The sequence below is a fragment of the Symphalangus syndactylus genome, chromosome 8 (assembly GCF_028878055.3).
Source record: "Symphalangus syndactylus isolate Jambi chromosome 8, NHGRI_mSymSyn1-v2.1_pri, whole genome shotgun sequence".
NCBI classification, from domain to species: Eukaryota; Metazoa; Chordata; class Mammalia; order Primates; family Hylobatidae; genus Symphalangus; species Symphalangus syndactylus.
Genome location: NC_072430.2, coordinates 61,256,940 through 61,275,778, shown reverse-complemented (window position 1 = coordinate 61,275,778; position 18,839 = coordinate 61,256,940).

Genomic DNA, 18,839 nt, shown 5'->3' with positions numbered 1-18,839 from the left:
TCCTTGGAAAGGCTGAAATGTGTGTTTCAGAAACTCTTCAGTGTTTCTGAAAAATTACCCTAGTACCTGGGAGGAAAATGAATTGGAGGGGAGAAACAAGAGAATAGAAAATTAGAAGTGTCGTGTCGTATTCCAGATGTATCCCCAGGACTTAGCCCAGTTCTGACTTCTTGTAGGTACCTTGTAATTATTTTTAAATTAAAGAATGAAAAAAGGTGAATGAATCTTTTTGTGTTACTCACTTGGGTTTTTCTGTATCTACCCCCGCTCTCCACCCCACAAAAGGTAGTAGAACATATTGGGTGCAGAGCGGGAGGCACTGGGCCCTTCTCAGGTCTAAAGATCATCCCGCCAAGGTGAAGTACCTCGCGGGTCTCTGGGGCTGCCTTGTCATCGTCATAGTTTTGGGACCTTTCCCACCTGGTCCTCACTCATTCCTTCATTCAGCAGTCTTTGAATATTTATTAGAAGCCAGGCATAAGCTGGGCATATGGAGATGAGAAAACATTATCTCTGCTCTCAAGAAATTTATATTCCTTCCTCTCATCTGTAAGTCTTAAGCCAGGGCCTGGGAACTTTTTCTATCAAGGGCCAGGTAGTGTTTTTGGCTTTGCAAGTCACGTGATCCATTGCAACTAACTCGGCCTTGGTAGTGCTAAGGCAGCCACAGACAATCGTAAACTCAGAGGCCTGGATGGGCTCCAGTTAAACTTTATGGGCACAGAAACTTGAATTTCATGTCATTCTCATGTACCCTGAATCTTAGTCTTCTTTTGGGTTTTTTAAAAAATCATTTAAAAATGATCAGGGGTTGTTCAAAACCAGGTAGGGGCAGGGCGGAATTTGGCCCATGGGCCTCAGTGTGCTTACCCCCCGCCTTAGGTGCTCTTCTCATAATGTATGGACAGAAATCTCTTTATTTTAGCCTCAGTGTGGTCACCATTACCAGGAAACTCTCTCATGCTTGCATCTTTGTTTCACCCTCCCATCCCCCACCCCTCCCACTCTAATCCAAAATCTGTGCTATCAGAATAATCTTCCTTCAACATAAACATGATCCATTATTCAACACCCACCCTCCAGGTGCCCCCAGAGCTGTGCTGTGGGTGAATCCCAGCCCTCCAGGCCCTTCTGTGTCTGCTCCTCATGGCTCCTCTCTGTTCTCCTCTCCAGCTTCTTTCTTGCCCCTTCCCATCCCAACACCCCATTACCCCAGCTGTTCTAAGCCGTTTGCAGCAGCTCTCTCCAGCCTGTGTTCCTGGGCCCATTATGTTTTCTCTGCCTTGGATCCTTAACCTTTCTATGTGGTGAACTCCTGTGTGCTTTGAAGGCTCAGCTCACATTTTACCTTTAGGTAGTCTTCCTTGACCTCTCACCCCAGGCAGAATTAGGCATGCCTCCTCTGGGTTCCCAGTACTCCATGACGCCTACTAAACTTGTAGCACCTCGAAGGTTGTGTCTTGTCCTTTCCTGAGTCCCCAGTTCAGTGTGGACCATATAGAAGATGCTCTGTAGATATTTTCATGAACTCTCAAACGTCAAGACCTATTTTTATATAATATATAAAAAACAAGTATTGTACATAACACTCCTTTATTATTTTTCTCTTCCTAGTTTGATATGTTATGGCCACTATTAAAATTTAAGCTTTTAGGCCGGGCGCGGTGGCTCACGCTTGTAATCCCAGCATTTTGGGAGGCCGAGGCGGGCGGATCACGAGGTCAGGAGATCGAGACCAAGGTGAAACCCCGTCTCTACTAAAAATACAAAAAATTAGCCGGGCGTGGTGGCGGACGCCTGTAGTCCCAGCTACTTGGAGAGGCTGAGGCAGGAGAATGGCGTGAACCCAGGAGGCGGAGCTTGCAGTGAGCCGAGATCACGCCACTACACTCCAGCCTGGGTGAAAGAGCGAGACTCTGTCTCAAAAAAAAAAAAAAAAAAAAAAAAAAAAATTTAAGCTTTTAAGTGTAGACATAGAGTCCATTTTTCAGTATAGACCTTCCCCTTCCTTTGGAATACATAAAATAACACTCTACAGCTCATGGACTCTCCAGTGGGGCCTCTGGGTGATCATGGTGGCCTTCATTAAAATAACTTTAACCACCTTCCCTACGAGGAAGCACAGAATGTCACTGAGGTCCTGTTGGTCTTTCCCTTTGACAGATGAGGAAACTGCAGCCCCAGAACAATGAAGCAGCTTGCTCAAGGATACTTAGCTGGTAAATGACAAAAACAAAACAGGGGCTGGGAGCCAGGCCTTAGCATTAATAGCATTCTAATTTTTGAGGCAGCTTGCCAGTGAAAGCATTGTGCTGTGAATGTAGATTTGCAATTTATGAGCGTGGAGGTGTGGGGTGGGTGGGGGGCGTGGGGGTGTGCCCAGGAGGCTGGGCCTGGTAACCTTTCGTTCTTCACATTCTCTGAATAGGATGCCTTGTTTGCTTTTCTTGCTGCTTTCGTGTATCAGTCATTCCCTTAAAACAGCCACACTCATTATAGCTGGCAAACAAAAGGTCGGGAACTAGGCAACTCCAATTATTTAACTCAGCATGTGAAACCATTTAATCAGAGCTCAGAGGACTGAGGGGCAGTATTAAAAAGAAATAGGCACCCTGTCTGGCTCCCAGAATGAACTCTTTTCAGGAGAGAAGAGAGCTTATTTATTGTGGCAGGACTAAGATATACTGTAGTATGTAAATGAGAAAAGGACTAGATGATAAGAGCGTGGAAACGAGGGTTCCATCTGAACTCCCTTGCTGAGTTCTAGTTCTTTCTTCTTCCTTGTTTTTAGTTAAAATTTTGGAACAATTATTTAATTATGGTGTAACTTCATTTCCTCACCATAAAATAGAATCACTGTTATTTTGTATCTTTGAAGCTGTCTTATGATACTGCTGTGAAACCTGGCACGCTGCTGCCTTCATCATCTTGCACTCATTCAAATGGTTATAGTTACTGAAGTACCAAAAAGACCACATTAAACAGTGGTTTTAGCCGCAAGATGTATAATTTGGTGGCAGTTCCGCCATGCACACAGACACATTTTTAAATGTTTAGAAATCATAAGTACACATTTAATTTTTCATTTAATTTTGTGTTCGCCATCTTTCGCCTTTTAAAAAAAAATAGTATAGGCAGCCTTTTGTTAAATATAAGATTGTAGGGGATGGGGCATTGTCTGGGAAATGTAATAATTGAAAAGCACATTGAAGACTGATTCAGAAGGAGATGCCGCAGATGGCAAGATTCCTTCCTCTGTATCATTTCTGGTTTCAGAAAAGGGCCTCGCAGGGCTAAGCGTGCAGGGGAGCAGGAGGCTCCAAGGGACAGGAGACTTCCTCACCAACCAGCCGTCACTCAGAGCGGCACGCGGGGCTCTGCACGCACCCTTTCTGTCTCTCCTGAGGTGTTGTTAATTTGTAGAACATTATTTGAAAAATACTTGCTCTGTTTGTCCTCAAGGATATCATGCATCTTTTCTGAGAAAAACAAATTAATGCTCTCCTCTTGATGAAGTGTAAATAAATAAATGTACAGTCATGAGAAATACGATAGGATGCAACTTCCTTTTTATTTTCTTTTTTTAGAGTTAGGGTCTCACTCTGTTGCCCAGGCTTGAGTGCAGTGGCAGGATCATAGCGCTCTGCAGCCTCCAACTCCTGGGCTCAGCCTCCCAAGTAGCTGGGACTACAGGCATGCACCCTCACACCTAGTTAATTTTTAAAACACTTTTTGTGGAGATGGGGGTTTCACTGTGTTTCTCAGGCTCGTCTTAAAAATCCTGGCTTCAACTGATTCTCCTGCATCGTTTGCACTGGGATTCCAGGCATGATCCACCACACCCGGCCCAGGATGCAACTTCTAAATAACTACATGGAAATATGCTTTTCTCCAAACACACAACGGCATGGGCTAAACTCTAATACCTCCATTCGGTAAAATTAATTTTGCTTAAATGCTACCCAGAAAGCCCCTTTTGTTTTGAGGGTTGTGTGTGTGTGTGTGTGTGTGTGTTTTCTGTTTTGGAATTTTTCTCTTTCAGTTCTCATTGTCCCTCAGAGCTGTTCTCTCTCGTATGGCTTTGGGAGGTTACTGCTAGCCAAATGCTGCACAGATAGTCAAAGCCGGTAGTGTGCAGTGTGGGCAGTGCAGGAATTACTGGGGATTCAACCCATGTATAAGGTTCATGCAGCCTTCGTGAAGTCTGGACCCTGTAATAGGTCTTCTAAGTGGGCCTGACGAGGATTTTCATTATGTACTGTCTCTCCCATTTCATTTGAATTGAGCTCTGGGGTCCAATGTCAGTGGAGGAAACTGGAGTCATGTGCCCCGAGCAAAATGTCATATTCTTTCACTGCACAGAGAGCAAGATCTGGAGGAAAAGTGAACTAGCAGGAGAAACAGGGTAAGTGGTGGGCAGGCCCATGTTAGCTATTGTAATTTGATTGGTCAAACAGAATCTTGGAACCATTAGGTCACTCTGGATTGTTTTGCATTTCTGCCTACCTGTCTCTTTTGTTTTAAAATCTCTATGTTTTAAAATTCATCCCCCCCCAAAAAAAACCCCAAATATATATATGCGTGTGTGTGTGTGTGTGTGTGTGTGTGTGATTTTAACAACTCTGACCAAGAAAAGCGATTCCCAGTAGAAATCATCCTGAACTACAACTCAACTGTGGGCCTGAGGCAGCCAAGAAATAATCTTTTTAAATATTCTGATCAGGGACTTGGAAAACAGAAAATTTAAAACTTCAGCTCAGAAGTGTATGATTAACTCTGAGCGGATGTGGTGGTTCTAGCCACGTAATTTTAGGCGTTCTAATTGGCAGTTTAAAAATAGCAGAGTCGCAGGCTGCTCCTCTGTGCTGCTTCTTGCTTTGTTTCGCCCATGAGTATGCACTGTACTTAAGGAGTCTTAAGGTTGCTGGTGACAGGCTGGGAACCATGACTCTTATCTCCCGTCTCCCAGGTCTGCCGGACTCTGTCCTGACACACCACCGTGTCATAAAAACTTGTGTTTTCTTAGGATTACTCCTAGCCACCGGCTCACCGACATATTCCTCTTCCTTCTCTAATAAGTAGGTGCTTAAAGGTAGTGCTTCGATGATAGTATTCAAGTAAATCAGTTTCTGGGTGCCTGAAACTGCCAGCTGAGCTGCGTCATTTGCTTGCCAGGTAACAAGTACTTCAGGATGTCATCAAGAAAAGGAAAACACTGATTTCAAATAACCAATTATTTACAAAATTCTTTCCCATATCTGTGTGAGGCAAGGTCCATAAGATAAAACAAATGTTTGTTTCTCTTTGCTGCTGTTTCCATGGGCAGCAAGATGACACATCAGTGTAGACACCCACGAGGGAGCTGCATTTTCCCCTTTTGCATTTCCAAGGAACCCCAGGAGTCCCATCTGGTCTGACATAAAGTCACGTATCTTTGCCTAATTTTGGCCTCTGAGTTTTTCTTCTGGGAGACACTTGCTGCTTCACTGTGGAGGGGTCTAGGGGTAGAAAGCCAGCTGGAATTGTGGAGCCGTTTTTAACACCCCAAGAACTGTTGTTCTGCCCCAAGCAGGGGGTTTGTTGGGGCCCATGCAGGGGGAGTCTCAACGGGCAACCCCCCGTTCCCTGTGGGATGTGGTTTATTATTCCTGCTTTGAGTTTCATTAACATGGAATCTTGCACTTTCCCAACCAATGACGCCACAAAAGAATATATTAAGTCCATAAATCTCAGACTGCCAAGTCCCTGGAATATCAATTGATGAAACTGTCCGCTTTCTAACCTGAGGTGAGTAATAAGTTTCCCTCTCCATTTGCATCACAGGCCTCAGGGTGGAGAGAGCACTGCTATTCTCAGGGCACCCTTTTCTCTCTGCTGTCTTCCCTACAGGGTCTTATAACCACTGCTCTCATGCATCTTAAACCGTCTTGTAGGCCAGCATCACAGCTCAGGCCTGTAATCTCAGCACCTTGCGGGGCCACAGTGAGAGGATCGCTTGAGGCTAGGAGTTAGAGGCTGCCATGAGCTGTGATTGTACCACTGCACTCCAGCCTGGGTGACAGAGCCAGACCCTATCCCTAAAAAGAAAAACCCAACAACGCCAACAACAACAGCAACAAAAACCCTCTGATAATGCACTGTTTTTGAAAACAGGAAACGAACAAAGACGTTTTTGCCTAGCTAACTGGGAACAGAAGGTGAAGCCTGCTGATAGGATTCTTGTCTTTCGTCCCAAGCTCTTGGGTACACTTTAGGAACATTAACCAAGGCATGTGTTCCTCTCCTCACTCTTCAGTGTCTCCTTCAAGTCTCTTCCTCTGGAGCCAGAAAGAAGAGGATTCACAGGAAAAGAGAGGCCATTCCCTCTCTTACTTCCCAAAGAGTCATGGTGAGAAAGGAGGCCTGAGGGTGGAGAGAGCCTTCCCTCTCCTTTCACAGGCCACCCCTTCAGCATTGAAGACATTCAGTCATCAAAGGGACCTGTAAGACGATCTGCCTGTTCTCTTGTGAAAAATGGTTAAGAACGCATTCAAGTGGTTTCCAGGGGGACAAGGCTGGGTGTGGCGGAGAGGGCTCCGGATCATTATTTAAATCGCTTGGCAGGAACACTGGTCCATTTTCCTTTTGTGATATGCCAAGGGAAAGGGTCTGGGACACCAGAGGTCCCTCATTCCTGATGATCGTGTGTGGCCATGCCCTCTTTTCTGTGGAAGCATGGAATTGAGCCGTAGTTCCCTGATTCTTCATTTCATTACATAGTGTGGGCTTCGTTTTGTGCTTTGAAGAGTATCTTCATTACCGTTCTCATCTGATCTCTTTTTTACATCTTGCTAACAAGGCCTTCTGTATATTTGCAGGTGTTGAATTGTGAGTTTTTTTTCTTTACTTTTCTTTGTATTTGCATTACTTTAAAAAAATTAATACATTATATTTTTTGGAGCAGTCTTAGGTTGACAGAAAAGTGAGCAGAAAGTGCAGGGTTCACATATGGCTCCTTACTGCCCTCAGTTTCCCTTATTATTAACACCTTTTGATTTTATTAACATTATGAACAGCAGTGCCAGGTGAGAACTTTTGTGATGACAAAGGACTTTCACTTCCATTATCTCATTTAATAGCAGACTGCACAGGAAACAAGAGTGTTACATGATGGTAGACATCATCACAGTTACTGATGGGCTGGGGACAGCTAGGAAGCCCACAGAGTCTCACCCCACTCCAGTTCTCAGGGACTTAACCATGGTGAAGATGGATTCATAAAAGAAGTAGGGCTTGAGATGGGTTCCCCAGTGCCCAGAAGGGAAAAATGGGACTATTTCCTATTGTTGCTATAACAAATTACATTAATGCATTAGCTATTTATCCTGATGGTAAATAAATAGCTAACTGCATTTAGCTATTTATCCTAATGCTATCTCCTCTCCTGCCCTTCCAACAGGCCCCAGTGTGCGATGTTTCCCTCCCTGTGTCCATGTGTTCTCATTGTTCTGGGAACATGCAGTGTTTGGTTTTCTGTTACTGCGTCAGTTTGCTGAGGAGAATGGCTTCCAGCTCCATGCATGTCCCTTCAAAGAACATTATCTCGTTCCTTTTCATGGCTGCATAGTATTCCATGGTGTATATGTACCACATGATCTAGTCTATCATTGATGGCCATTTGGGTTGATTCCATGTCTTTGCTATTGTGAACAGTGCTGCAGTGAACATACACGTGCATGTATCTTTATAATAGAATGATTTATGTTCCTTTGCATATATACCCAGTAATGGGGTTGCTGGGTCAAATGGTATTTCTGGTTCTAGGTCTTTGAGGAGTTGCTACACTGTATTCCACAATGGTTGAACTAATTTACATTCCCAGCAACAGTGTAAAAGTGTTCCTATTTTGCCACAGCCTTGTCAGCAACTGTTGTTTCTTGACTTTTTAACAATTGCCATTCTGGTTGGAGTGAGATGGTATCTCATTGTGGTTTTGATTTGCATTTCTCTAATGATCAGTGATGTTGAGCTTTTTTCATATGTTTATTGGCCACATGACTGTCTTCTTTTGAGAAGTGTCTGTTCATGTCCTTTGTCCACTTTTTATTGGGATTGTTTTTTGAAGAATCTGCTTTCTTGCCTTTTCCAACTTCTAGAGGCTGCCTTCATTCCTTGGCTAATAGCCCTTTCCTCCACCTTCAAAGCCAGCCATGGCAAGTTGAGTCTTTCTCATATCACATCTCTCTGACATTGACTGTTCTTCTGCCTCCCCCTACCACATGTAAAGACTTTTGTAATTAAGTAATTAAGTTATACGCATGTGCATAAAACAGGAGAATCTCCCCATCTCGAGGTCAGCTGATTAGAGCTTCATTCCATCTACAATCTTAACTCCTCCTTGCCAGGTGAGGTAACATATTCACAGGTTCTGGGAAATAGGACATAGACATCTCTGAGGACAATTATTCTGCCAACTATATGAAGCATTGTCCTGGAGAAGTGGAGCCTGGAGTCAAAGTCACCAGTGAATTGCAATCTCATCCTCCTCAGGAGTAAATGGAAACCGAATGACTTCTTCATTCAGTTCATGTGTCATTCCCTCTGGGAAGCTTTCTGTATTGTCCGGCCTGGCCAATACAGAAGACAATAGACATATGTGGCTATTGAGTACTTGAAATGTAACTACTATAAATGTAAAATACACATTAGATATCAAATACTTCACACAAAAAAGAATAAAATACCTTACTAATGGTTTTGTTTGTTTTGTTTTTTCAAAGACAGGGTCTCATCCTGTTGCTAGGCTGGAGTGCAATGGTGTGATCATGTCTCATTGCAGCCTTGACCTCTCAGGCTCAGGCAATCCTCCCACCTCAGCCTCCTGAGATGCTGGGACTATAGGCCATGCCATCACACCTAGCTAATTTTTATATTTTTTTGTAGAGGTGAGGTCTCACCCTGTTGCTCAGGCTGGTCTTGAACTCCTGGGCTCAAGCAATCCACCCACCTCAGCCCCCCAATGTGTTGGGATTACAGGTATAAGCCACCATGCCCAGACTTACTAATGATTTTTAAAATAGTGAATATATGCTGAAATTTTAACATTTTGATATATTGGGTTAAATAAAATTGTGAAATTACCAAATTAATTTCACTTACTTTGTTTTGTTTTTTGCTTTTTTAATGTGGCTACTAGAAACTTTCAAGCTGCATATTTGGCTTGTACTACGTGAACGGTCTTCAAAAGTTCATGGAAAATGCATATTATGAAACTATGCATGGATTTCAATTTTTTTTGCACCAAAATAAACTTAATAACTTGTTACAACATGTCTGAATAGGATCTAGTTTGAGGCGCTAAGAAGGATAAGCCATCAGTTTGAAAAGAGCTTCCATCAAAGCAACATGAATTCTGCTAAAATTGAAGCAAAAGCAAACATCAAATTTATGATAAAGCTTGGGTGGAAGAATGATGAAATCATTGATGCTTTATGAAAAGCTTATAAAGACAATGCCCCAAATAAATAAGCAGTTTACAAATGTCTAACTCATTTTAAGAGGGGGCTAGACAATGTTGAAGATGAAGCCTGCAACAGCAGACCATTCACATTAATTTTCGAGGAAAAAGTCATCTTGTTTTTGAAGAGGACAATTAACAGAAAAAATAGCTGACACCATAGACATCTCAATTGGTTCAGCTTATGCAATGCTGACTAAAAAATTAAAAGTTGAGCAGATTTTTCACTTGATGGATGCCAAAACCTTTGCACCCAGATCAGTTGCAGACAAAAGCAGAACTTTCAATGGAAATTTCAAACAAGTGTCATCAAAATTCTAAAAACGTTGTTTCAAAGAATTGTAATAGGAGATGAAATATGCCTTCACCAGTATGATCCTGAAGACAAAGCACAACCAAAGCAATGGCTACCAAGAGGTGGAAGTGGTCCAGTCAAAGCAAAAGAGGACCAGTCAAGAGCAAAGCTCAGGGTAAAAGTTTTTTGGGATGCACAAGGCATTTTGCTTGCTGACCTTCTGGAGTGCCAAAGAATGATAATACCTGCTCATTATGAGAGTGTTTTGAGAAAGTTAGCAAAGCTTTAGCAGAGAAACACCCAGGAAAGCTTCACTGGAGAGTCCTTCACTACAACAATACTCCTGCTCATTCCTCACTTGAACAAGGACAATTTTGTGAGAGTTTCCATGGGAAATCACTGGCCATCCTCCTTATAGTCCTGATTTGTCTCCCTCTGACTTCTTTGTTGTTTCCTAATCTTAAAATATCTGCAAAGGGCACCCATTTTTCTTCAGTGTATAATGTATAAAAACTGCATTGACATGGTTAAATGCCCAGGAGCCTCAGGTCTTTAGGGGTGGACTGAATGGCTGGTATGACCACTTAGAAAAGTGTCTTGAACTTGATGGAGTTTATATTGAGAAACAAAGTTTATATTTTTTATTTTTATCTTTTCATTCCACTTTCCACAAACCTTCTGAAGTTCCTTTGTATTTTTATTGGCCAGGTCTGCTCTGGGCTGAGCCAAGTGCTTCTTCCATGTGCTCCTGCTGTCCATTTTTTCTACCTCTAACACTTACCTTCTAGCATAATTACCAACTTGCATGTCTACTTTCCCCACCACATGGTGAGTTCTTAAAGGGCAGGGGCTATGTCTTGTTAATCATTGTATCCCTTGTTCTAGTATAATGCCCAGAATGTTATAATACTAATCATTGTCATAATCATAATTAACATTTATATAGTACTTACTATGTGCCAGGCTCTGTTCCAAACGCCTTCCCTAATAACTCATTTAATCCTTACAACACTCTCTAGCTATGTGAGTTTAGGAAGTTATTTTAACATTTTGTGTCTCAGTTTCCTCAACCATAATATGGAGATAGTAGTACCTACCTCATAGCTACTCATAATATGATGGTGGGTTAACTAGTTATTTTATATATGTATATATATACACACATATTCACATACACATGTATAGATACATATACATCCATATACATACAGTAGTACTCCCATCTGCAGCTTCACTTTCCATGATTTCAGTGACCTGCAGTACAACAGATATTGAGAGAGAGAGAGAGACCACATTCACATAACTTTTATTACAGTATATTGTTATAATTTTTCTCTTTTATTAGTTATTGTTAATCTCTTAGTGTGTCTAATTTATAAATTAAACTTTTTCATAGATCATATAACAGGTATCATAGGTATTTCAAGGTATACATTTTGCCTATATGTATAATATAGGCAAAATGTATATACAGGATCCTGCACTGTCTGTGGTTTCAGGCATCCGCTGGGGGTCTTGGAAAGTATCTCCACAGATAAGGGGAGACTACAGTACATACCTTTATATACATAACATTATATACATATTCTATACATATAATATTTATGTATGAATGTATATAATATTTATAAAACATTTAGAAGAGGGCCTGCACATCCTCCATGTGATGAAAATGTTTTTTAAATAAGCAACTCTTTGAGAAAGGCGCTATTCTTATTTCCATTTTAAAGATGCCAAAACTGGCACAGAGAGTTTAAGCAACTTGCCCAAGTTTGCACAGCTTGTTAGTTTTAGAGACAGGATTGTAACCCAGGCCGTCTACACCTTTTAAATACTATGTTGTACTGCTGCTTAATATTTGAATGCATGAATGAAAATATAAGTGAATTAAAGAAAGCTCTACAATAAAGTGATTTACTCAACACTGCACTGCTTTTTGGAAGAAAAGTTGAGGCTAAAAGTCAAATTTGTAAAATTGAAGATGATTTAAGAGGATAACAGTGGATGGTGAGGAGCCTATACATTATTCACACCTTAATGAGAATCAATTTAATAAGACTCTTATCTCTCTAACATTTCCTGAGGTTAGTTGTACTGAGGGAGAGAAGGGGAATAGCAATGGAGAAGAGCAGAGAAGAATCTGGGGTTGTGAGTGTGGGGTTAAGAAAGACCAAGACTGGGTAACATAGATGGTGAATGTTTTGCCAGCAGGGAGACCCGGGGACACGTTTGACTTTAGAAAACAACTTCAAAGTTGTAGAAGTTTTCTTTCACTATAGTCAGGCCTGCTCAAAGAATAGCCTAGAATTGGCCATGACTTGGAGATTACAAGCCCTGCCGTAAAGAGTACAGGGTGTGGAAGAAGGGATTGCTGCTCCTATTTCCAGGCCACATGCATTCCATCTGCTTAGGTAGAAGCATTCTACCTTGACTTTGTCTCTCTCATCTGATGAACTGACTCTAGAGAAGAAGCAGGGATAGATGGGAGACTCACACACTTGCCTAGAGTCTTCTGCTGTGACCCACTGTTGTGTGGTTTGAATGTGGCCCCCAAAGTTCATGTGATAAAAACTGAATCTTCAATGCAACAATGTTGGAAGATGGAACCTAATGGGAGGGGTTTAGGTTATGAGGGCTCCACCCTCAAGAATGGATTGATGCCAATTATAAAAGTGCTTGTTCCTGTGAGTTTGATCTCTTGCTCTCTCTGGCACATATGATCTCCTGTCCTTCTGCCTTCTACCATGAGATGACACAGCAAGAAGGTTCTCATCAGATACAGACTCTTCACCTTGGACTTCCCAGCCTCCATAACTGTAAGAAATAAATCTCTATTCTTTATAAAGTACCCAATCTCAAGTATTCTGTTATAGCAACACAAAACCAACTAAGACACCCACCAAGTATAGGAACTTACTGGTGAGATGGATTTTACTAATCATGTCTTACTAAACATAGTGGTTTTACACTTCAGAATTATTCAGTCCCTGTAGCTCAGACATAGGTAATCAGGCCCAAGTACGTAACTTAAAAATGATTTAACAAAGAAAAATATATCTTTGTCCATGACTCCAAAGCAAGGAGCCAACATCATTAACTCAAGGAGTTCATTAGAGCCACCAATACATTGTTCACTTCTTTTTTTTTTTTATTTTTTTATTTTTTATTTTTTATTATACTTTAGGGTTTTAGGGTACATGTGCACAATGTGCAGGTTTGTTACATATGTATCCATGTGCCATGTTGATTTCCTGTACCCATTAACTCGTCATTTAGCATTAGGTGTATCTCCTAATGCTGTCCCTCCCCCCTCCCCCCACCCCACAACAGTCCCCGGAGTGTGATGTTCCCCTTCCTGTGTCCATGAGTTCTCATTGTTCAATTCCCACCTATGAGTGAGAACATGCGGTGTTTGGTTTTTTGTCCTTGCGATAGTTTACTGAGAATGATGTTTTCCAGTTTCATCCATGTCCCTACAAAGGACACGAACTCATCATTTTTTATGGCTGCATAGTATTCCATGGTGTATATGTGCCACATTTTCTTAATCCAGTCTATCGTTGTTGGACATTTGGGTTGGTTCCAACTCTTTGCTATTGTGAATAGTGCCGCAATAAACATACGTGTGCATGTGTCTTTATAGCAGCATGATTTATAGTCCTTTGGGTATATACCCAGTAATGGGATGGCTGGGTCAAATGGTATTTCTAGTTCGAGATCCCTGAGGAATCGCCACACTGACTTCCACAATGGTTGAACTAGTTTACAGTCCCACCAACAGTGTAAAAGTGTTCCTATTTCTCCACATCCTCTCCAGCACCTGTTGTTTCCTGATTTTTTAATGATGGCCATTCTAACTGGTGTGAGATGGTATCTCGTTGTGGTTTTGATTTGCATTTCTCTGATGGCCAGTGATGATGAGCATTTCTTCATGTGTTTTTTGGCTGCATAAATGTCTTCTTTTGAGAAGTGTCTGTTCATGTCCTCTGCCCACTTTTTGATGGGGTTGTTTGTTCTTTTCTTGTAAATTTGTTTGAGTTCATTGTAGATTCTGGATATTAGCCATGAGTAGGTTGCAAAAATTTTCACCCATTCTGTAGGTTGCCTGTTCACTCTGATGATAGTTTCTTTTGCTGTGCAGAAGCTCTTTAGTTTAATGAGATCCCATTTGTCGATTTTGGCTTTTGTTGCCATTGCTTTTGGTGTTTTAGACATGAAGTCCTTGCCCACGCCTATGTCCTGAATGGTATTGCCTAGGTTTTCTTGTAGGATTTTAATGGTTTTAGGTCTAACATATAAGTCTTTAATCCATCTTGAATTAATTTTTGTATAAGGTGTAAGGAAGGGATCCAGTTGCAGCTTTCTACATATTGCTAGCCAGTTTTCCCAGCACCATTTATTAAATAGGGAATCCTTTCCCCATTTCTTGTTTTTGTCAGGTTTGTCAAAGATCAGATAGTTGTAGCTATGTGGCATCATTTCTGAGGGCTCTGTTCTGTTCCATTGATCTATGTCTCTGTTGTGGTACCAGTACCATGCTGTTTTGGTTACTGTAGCCTTGTAGTAGAGTTTAAAGTCAGGTAGCGTGATGCCTCCAGCTTTGTTCTTTTGGCTTAGGATTGACTTGGCGATGTGGGCTCTTTTTTGGTTCCATATGAACTTTAAAGTAGTTTTTTCCAATTCTGTGAAGAAAGTCATTGGTAGCTTGATGGGGATGGCATTGAATCTATACATTACCTTGGGCAGTATGGCCATTTTCACGATATTGATTCTTCCAACCCATGAGCATGGAATGTTCTTCCATTTGTTTGTATCCTCTTTTATTTCATTGAGCAGTGGTTTGTAGTTCTCCTTGAAGAGGTCTTTCACATCCCTTGTAAGTTGGATTCCTAGGTATTTTATTCTCTTTGAAGCAATTGTGAATGGGAGTTCACTCATAATTTGGCTCTCTGTTTGTCTGTGATTGGTGTATAAGAATGCTTGTGATTTCTGTACATTGATTTTGTATCCTGAGACTTTGCTGAAGTTGCTTATCAGCTTAAGGAGATTTTAGGCTGAGACAATGGGGTTTTCTAGATATACAATCATGTCACCTGCAAACAGGGACAATTTGACTTCCTCTTTTCCTAATTGAATACCCTTTATTTCCTTCTCCTGCCTGATTGCTCTGGCCAGAACTTCCAGCACTATGTTGAATAGGAGTGGTGAGAGAGGGCATCCCTGTCTTGTGCCAGTTTTCAGAGGGAATGCTTCCAGTTTTTGCCCATTCAGTATGATATTGGCTGTGGGTTTGTCATAGATAGCTGTTATTATTTTGAGATATGTCCCATCAATACCTAATTTATTGAGAGTTTTTAGCATGAAGGGTTGTTGAATTTTGTCAAAGGCCTTTTCTGCATCTATTGAGATAATCATGTGTTTTTTGTCTTTGGTTCTATTTATATGCTGGATTACATTTATTGATTTGCGTATGTTGAACCAGCCTTGCATCCCAGGGATGAAGCCCACTTGATCATGGTGGATAAGCTTTTTGATGTGCTGCTGGATTCGGTTTGCCAGTATTTTATTGAGGATTTTTGCATCAATGTTCATCAAGGATATTGGTCTGAAATCCTCTTTTTTGGTTAAGTCTCTGCCAGGTTTTGGTATCAGGACGATGCTGGCTTCGTAAAATGTGTTAGGGAGGATTCCCTCTTTTTCTATCGATTGGAATAGTTTCAGAAGGAATGGTACCAGTTCCTCCTTGTACCTCTGGTAGAATTCAGCTGTGAATCCATCAGGTCCTGGACTCTTTTTGGTTGGTAAGCTATTGATTATTGCCACAATTTCGGAACCTGTTATTGGTCTATTCAGAGATTCAACTTCTTCCTGGTTTAGTCTTGGGAGGGTGTATTTGTCGAGGAATTTATCCATTTCTTCTAGATTTTCTAGTTTATTTGCATAGAGGTGTTTGTAGTATTCTCTGATGGTAGATTGTATTTCTGTGGGATCGGTGGTGATATCCCCTTTTTCGTTTTTTATTGCATCTATTTGATTCTTCTCTCTTTTCTTCTTTATTAGTCTTGCTAGCGGTCCGTCAATTTTGTTGATCTTTTCAAAAAACCAGCTCCTGGATTCATTAATTTTTTGAAGGGTTTTTTGTGTCTCTATTTCCTTCAGTTCTGCTCTGATTTTAGTTATTTCTAGCCTTCTGCTAGCTTTTGAATGTGTTTGCTCTTGCTTTTCTAGTTCTTTTAATTGTGATGTTAGGGTGTCAATTTTGGATCTTTCCTGCTTTCTCTTGTGGGCATTTAGTGCTATAAATTTCCCTCTACACACTGCTTTGAACGTGTCCGAGAGATTCTGGTATGTTGTGTCTTTGTTCTCGTTGGTTTCAAAGAACATCTTTATTTCTGCCTTCATTTCATTATGTACCCAATAGTCATTCAGGAGCAGGTTGTTCAGTTTCCATGTAGTTGAGCGATTTTGAGTGAGATTCTTAATCCTGAGTTCTAGTTTGATTGCACTGTGGTCTGAGAGACAGTTTGTTATAATTTCTGTTCTTTTACATTTGCTGAGGAGAGCTTTACTTCCAACTATGTGGTCAATTTTGGAATAGGTGTGGTGTGGTGCTGAAAAAAATGTATATTCTGTTGACTTGGGGTGGAGAGTTCTGTAGATGTCTATTAGGTCCACTTTATGTAGAGCTGAGTTCAATTCCTGGATATCCTTGTTAACTTTCTGTCTCGTTGATCTGTGTAATGCTGACAGTGGGGTGTTAAAATCTCCCATTATTATTGTGTGGGAGTTTAAGTCCCTTTGTAGGTCACTGAGGACTTGCTTTATGAATCTGGGTGCTCCTGTGTTGGGTGCATATATATTTAGAATAGTTAGCTCTTCTTGTTGAATTGATCCCTTTACCATTATGTAATGGCCTTCTTTGTCTCTTTTGATCTTTGTTGGTTTAAAGTCTATTTTATCAGAGACTAGGATTGCAACCCCTGCCTTTTTTTGATTTCCAGTTGCTTGATAGATCTTCCTCCATCCCTTTATTTTGAGTCTATGTGTGTCTCTGCACGTGAGATGGGTTTCCTGAATACAGCACACTGATGGGTCCTGACTCCTTATCCAGTTTGCCAGTCTGTGTCTTTTGATTGGAGCATTTAGCCCATTTACATTTAACGTGAATATTGTTATGTGTGAATCTGATCCTGTCATTATGATGTTAGTTGGTTATTTTGCTCGTTAGTTGCTATAGTTTCTTCCTAGCCTCGATGGTCTTTACAATTTGGCATGTTTTTGCAGTGGCTGGTACTGGTTGTTCCTTTCCATGTTTAGTGCTTCCTTCAGGAGCTCTTTTAGGGCAGGCCTGGTGGTAACAAAATCACTCAGCGTTTGCTTGTCTGTAAAGTATTTTATTTCTCCTTCACTTATGAAGCTTAGTTTGGCGGGATAGGAGATTCTGGGTTGAAAATTCTTTTCTTTAAGAATGTTGAATATCGGCCCCCACTCTCTTCTGGCTTGTAGAGTTTCTGCTGAGAGATCAGCTGTTAGTCTGATGGGCTTCCCTTTGTGGGTAACCCGACCTTTCTCTCTGGCTGCCCTTAACATTTTTTCCTTCATTTCAACTTTGGTGAATCTGACAATTATGTGTCTTGGAGTTGCCCTTCTCGAGGAGTATCTTTGTGGCGTTCTCTGTATTTCCTGAATCTGAATGCTGGCCTGCCTTGCTAGATTGGGGAAGTTCTCCTGGAAAATATCTTGCAGAGTGTTTTCCAACTTGGTTCCATTCTCCCCATCATTTTCAGGTACACCAATCAGACGTAGATTTGGTCTTTTCACATAGTCCCAAATTTCTTGGAGGCTTTGTTCATTTCTTTTTATTCTTTTTTCTCTAAACTTCCCTTCTCTCTTCATTTCATTCATTTCATCTTCCATCAGCGATACCCTTTCTTCCAGTTGATTGCATCTGCTACTGAGGCTTCTGCAATCTTCGCGTAGTTCTCGAAACTTGGCTTTCAGCTCCATCAGCTCCTTGAAGCCCTTCTCTCCATTGGTTATTCTAGTTATCCATTCTTCTAATTTTTTTTCAAAGTTTTTAACTTCTTTGCTATTGTTTTGAATTTCCTCTCGTAGCTCAGAGTAGTTTGATCATCTGAAGCCTTCTTCTCTCAACTCATCAAAGTCATCCTCCATCCAGCTTTGTTCCGTTGCTGGTGAGGAACTGCGTTCTTTTGGAGGACGAGAGGTGCTCTGTTTTTTAGAGTTTCCAGTTTTTGTGCTCTGTTTTTTCCCCATCTTTGTGGTTTTATCTACTTTTTGTCTTTGATGATGGTGATGAACAGATGGGTTTTTGGTGTGGATGTCCTTTCTGTTTGTTAGTTTTCCTTCTACCAGACAGGACCCTCAGCTGCAGGTCTGTTGGAGTTTACTAGAGGTCCACTCCAGACCCTGTTTGGCTGGGTGTCAGCAGCGGTGGCTGCAGAGCAGCGGATTTTCGTGAGATCACAAATTCAGCTGTCTGATAGTTCCTCTGAAAGTTTTGTCTCAGAGGAGTACCCGGTTGAATAAGGTGTCAGTCTATCCCTACTTGGGGGGTGCCTCCCAGTTAGGCTGCTCAGGGGTGAGGGACCCACTTTAGGAGGCAGTCTGTCCGTTCTCAGATCTCCAGCTGCATGCTGGGGGAACCACTACTCTCTTCAAAGCTGTCAGTCAGACAGGGACATTTAAGTCTGTGGAGGTTCTTGCTGAGTTTTTGTTTGTCTGTGCCCTGCCCCCAGAGGTGGAGCCTACAGAGGCAGACAGGCCTCCTTGAGCTGTGGTGGGCTCCACCCAGTTCGAGCTTCCTGGCTGCTTTGTTTACCTAAGCAAGCCTGGGCAATGGCGGGCGCCCCTCCCCCAGCCTCGCTGCCGCCTTGCAGCTTGATCTCAGACTGCTGTGCTAGCAATCAGCAAGACTCCGTGGGCATAGAACCCTCCGAGCCAGGTGCGGGACACAATCTCCTAGTGTGCCGTTTTCCAGGCCTCAAGCAGAATTGCAGAAATCACCCATCTTCTGGGTCGCTGGGG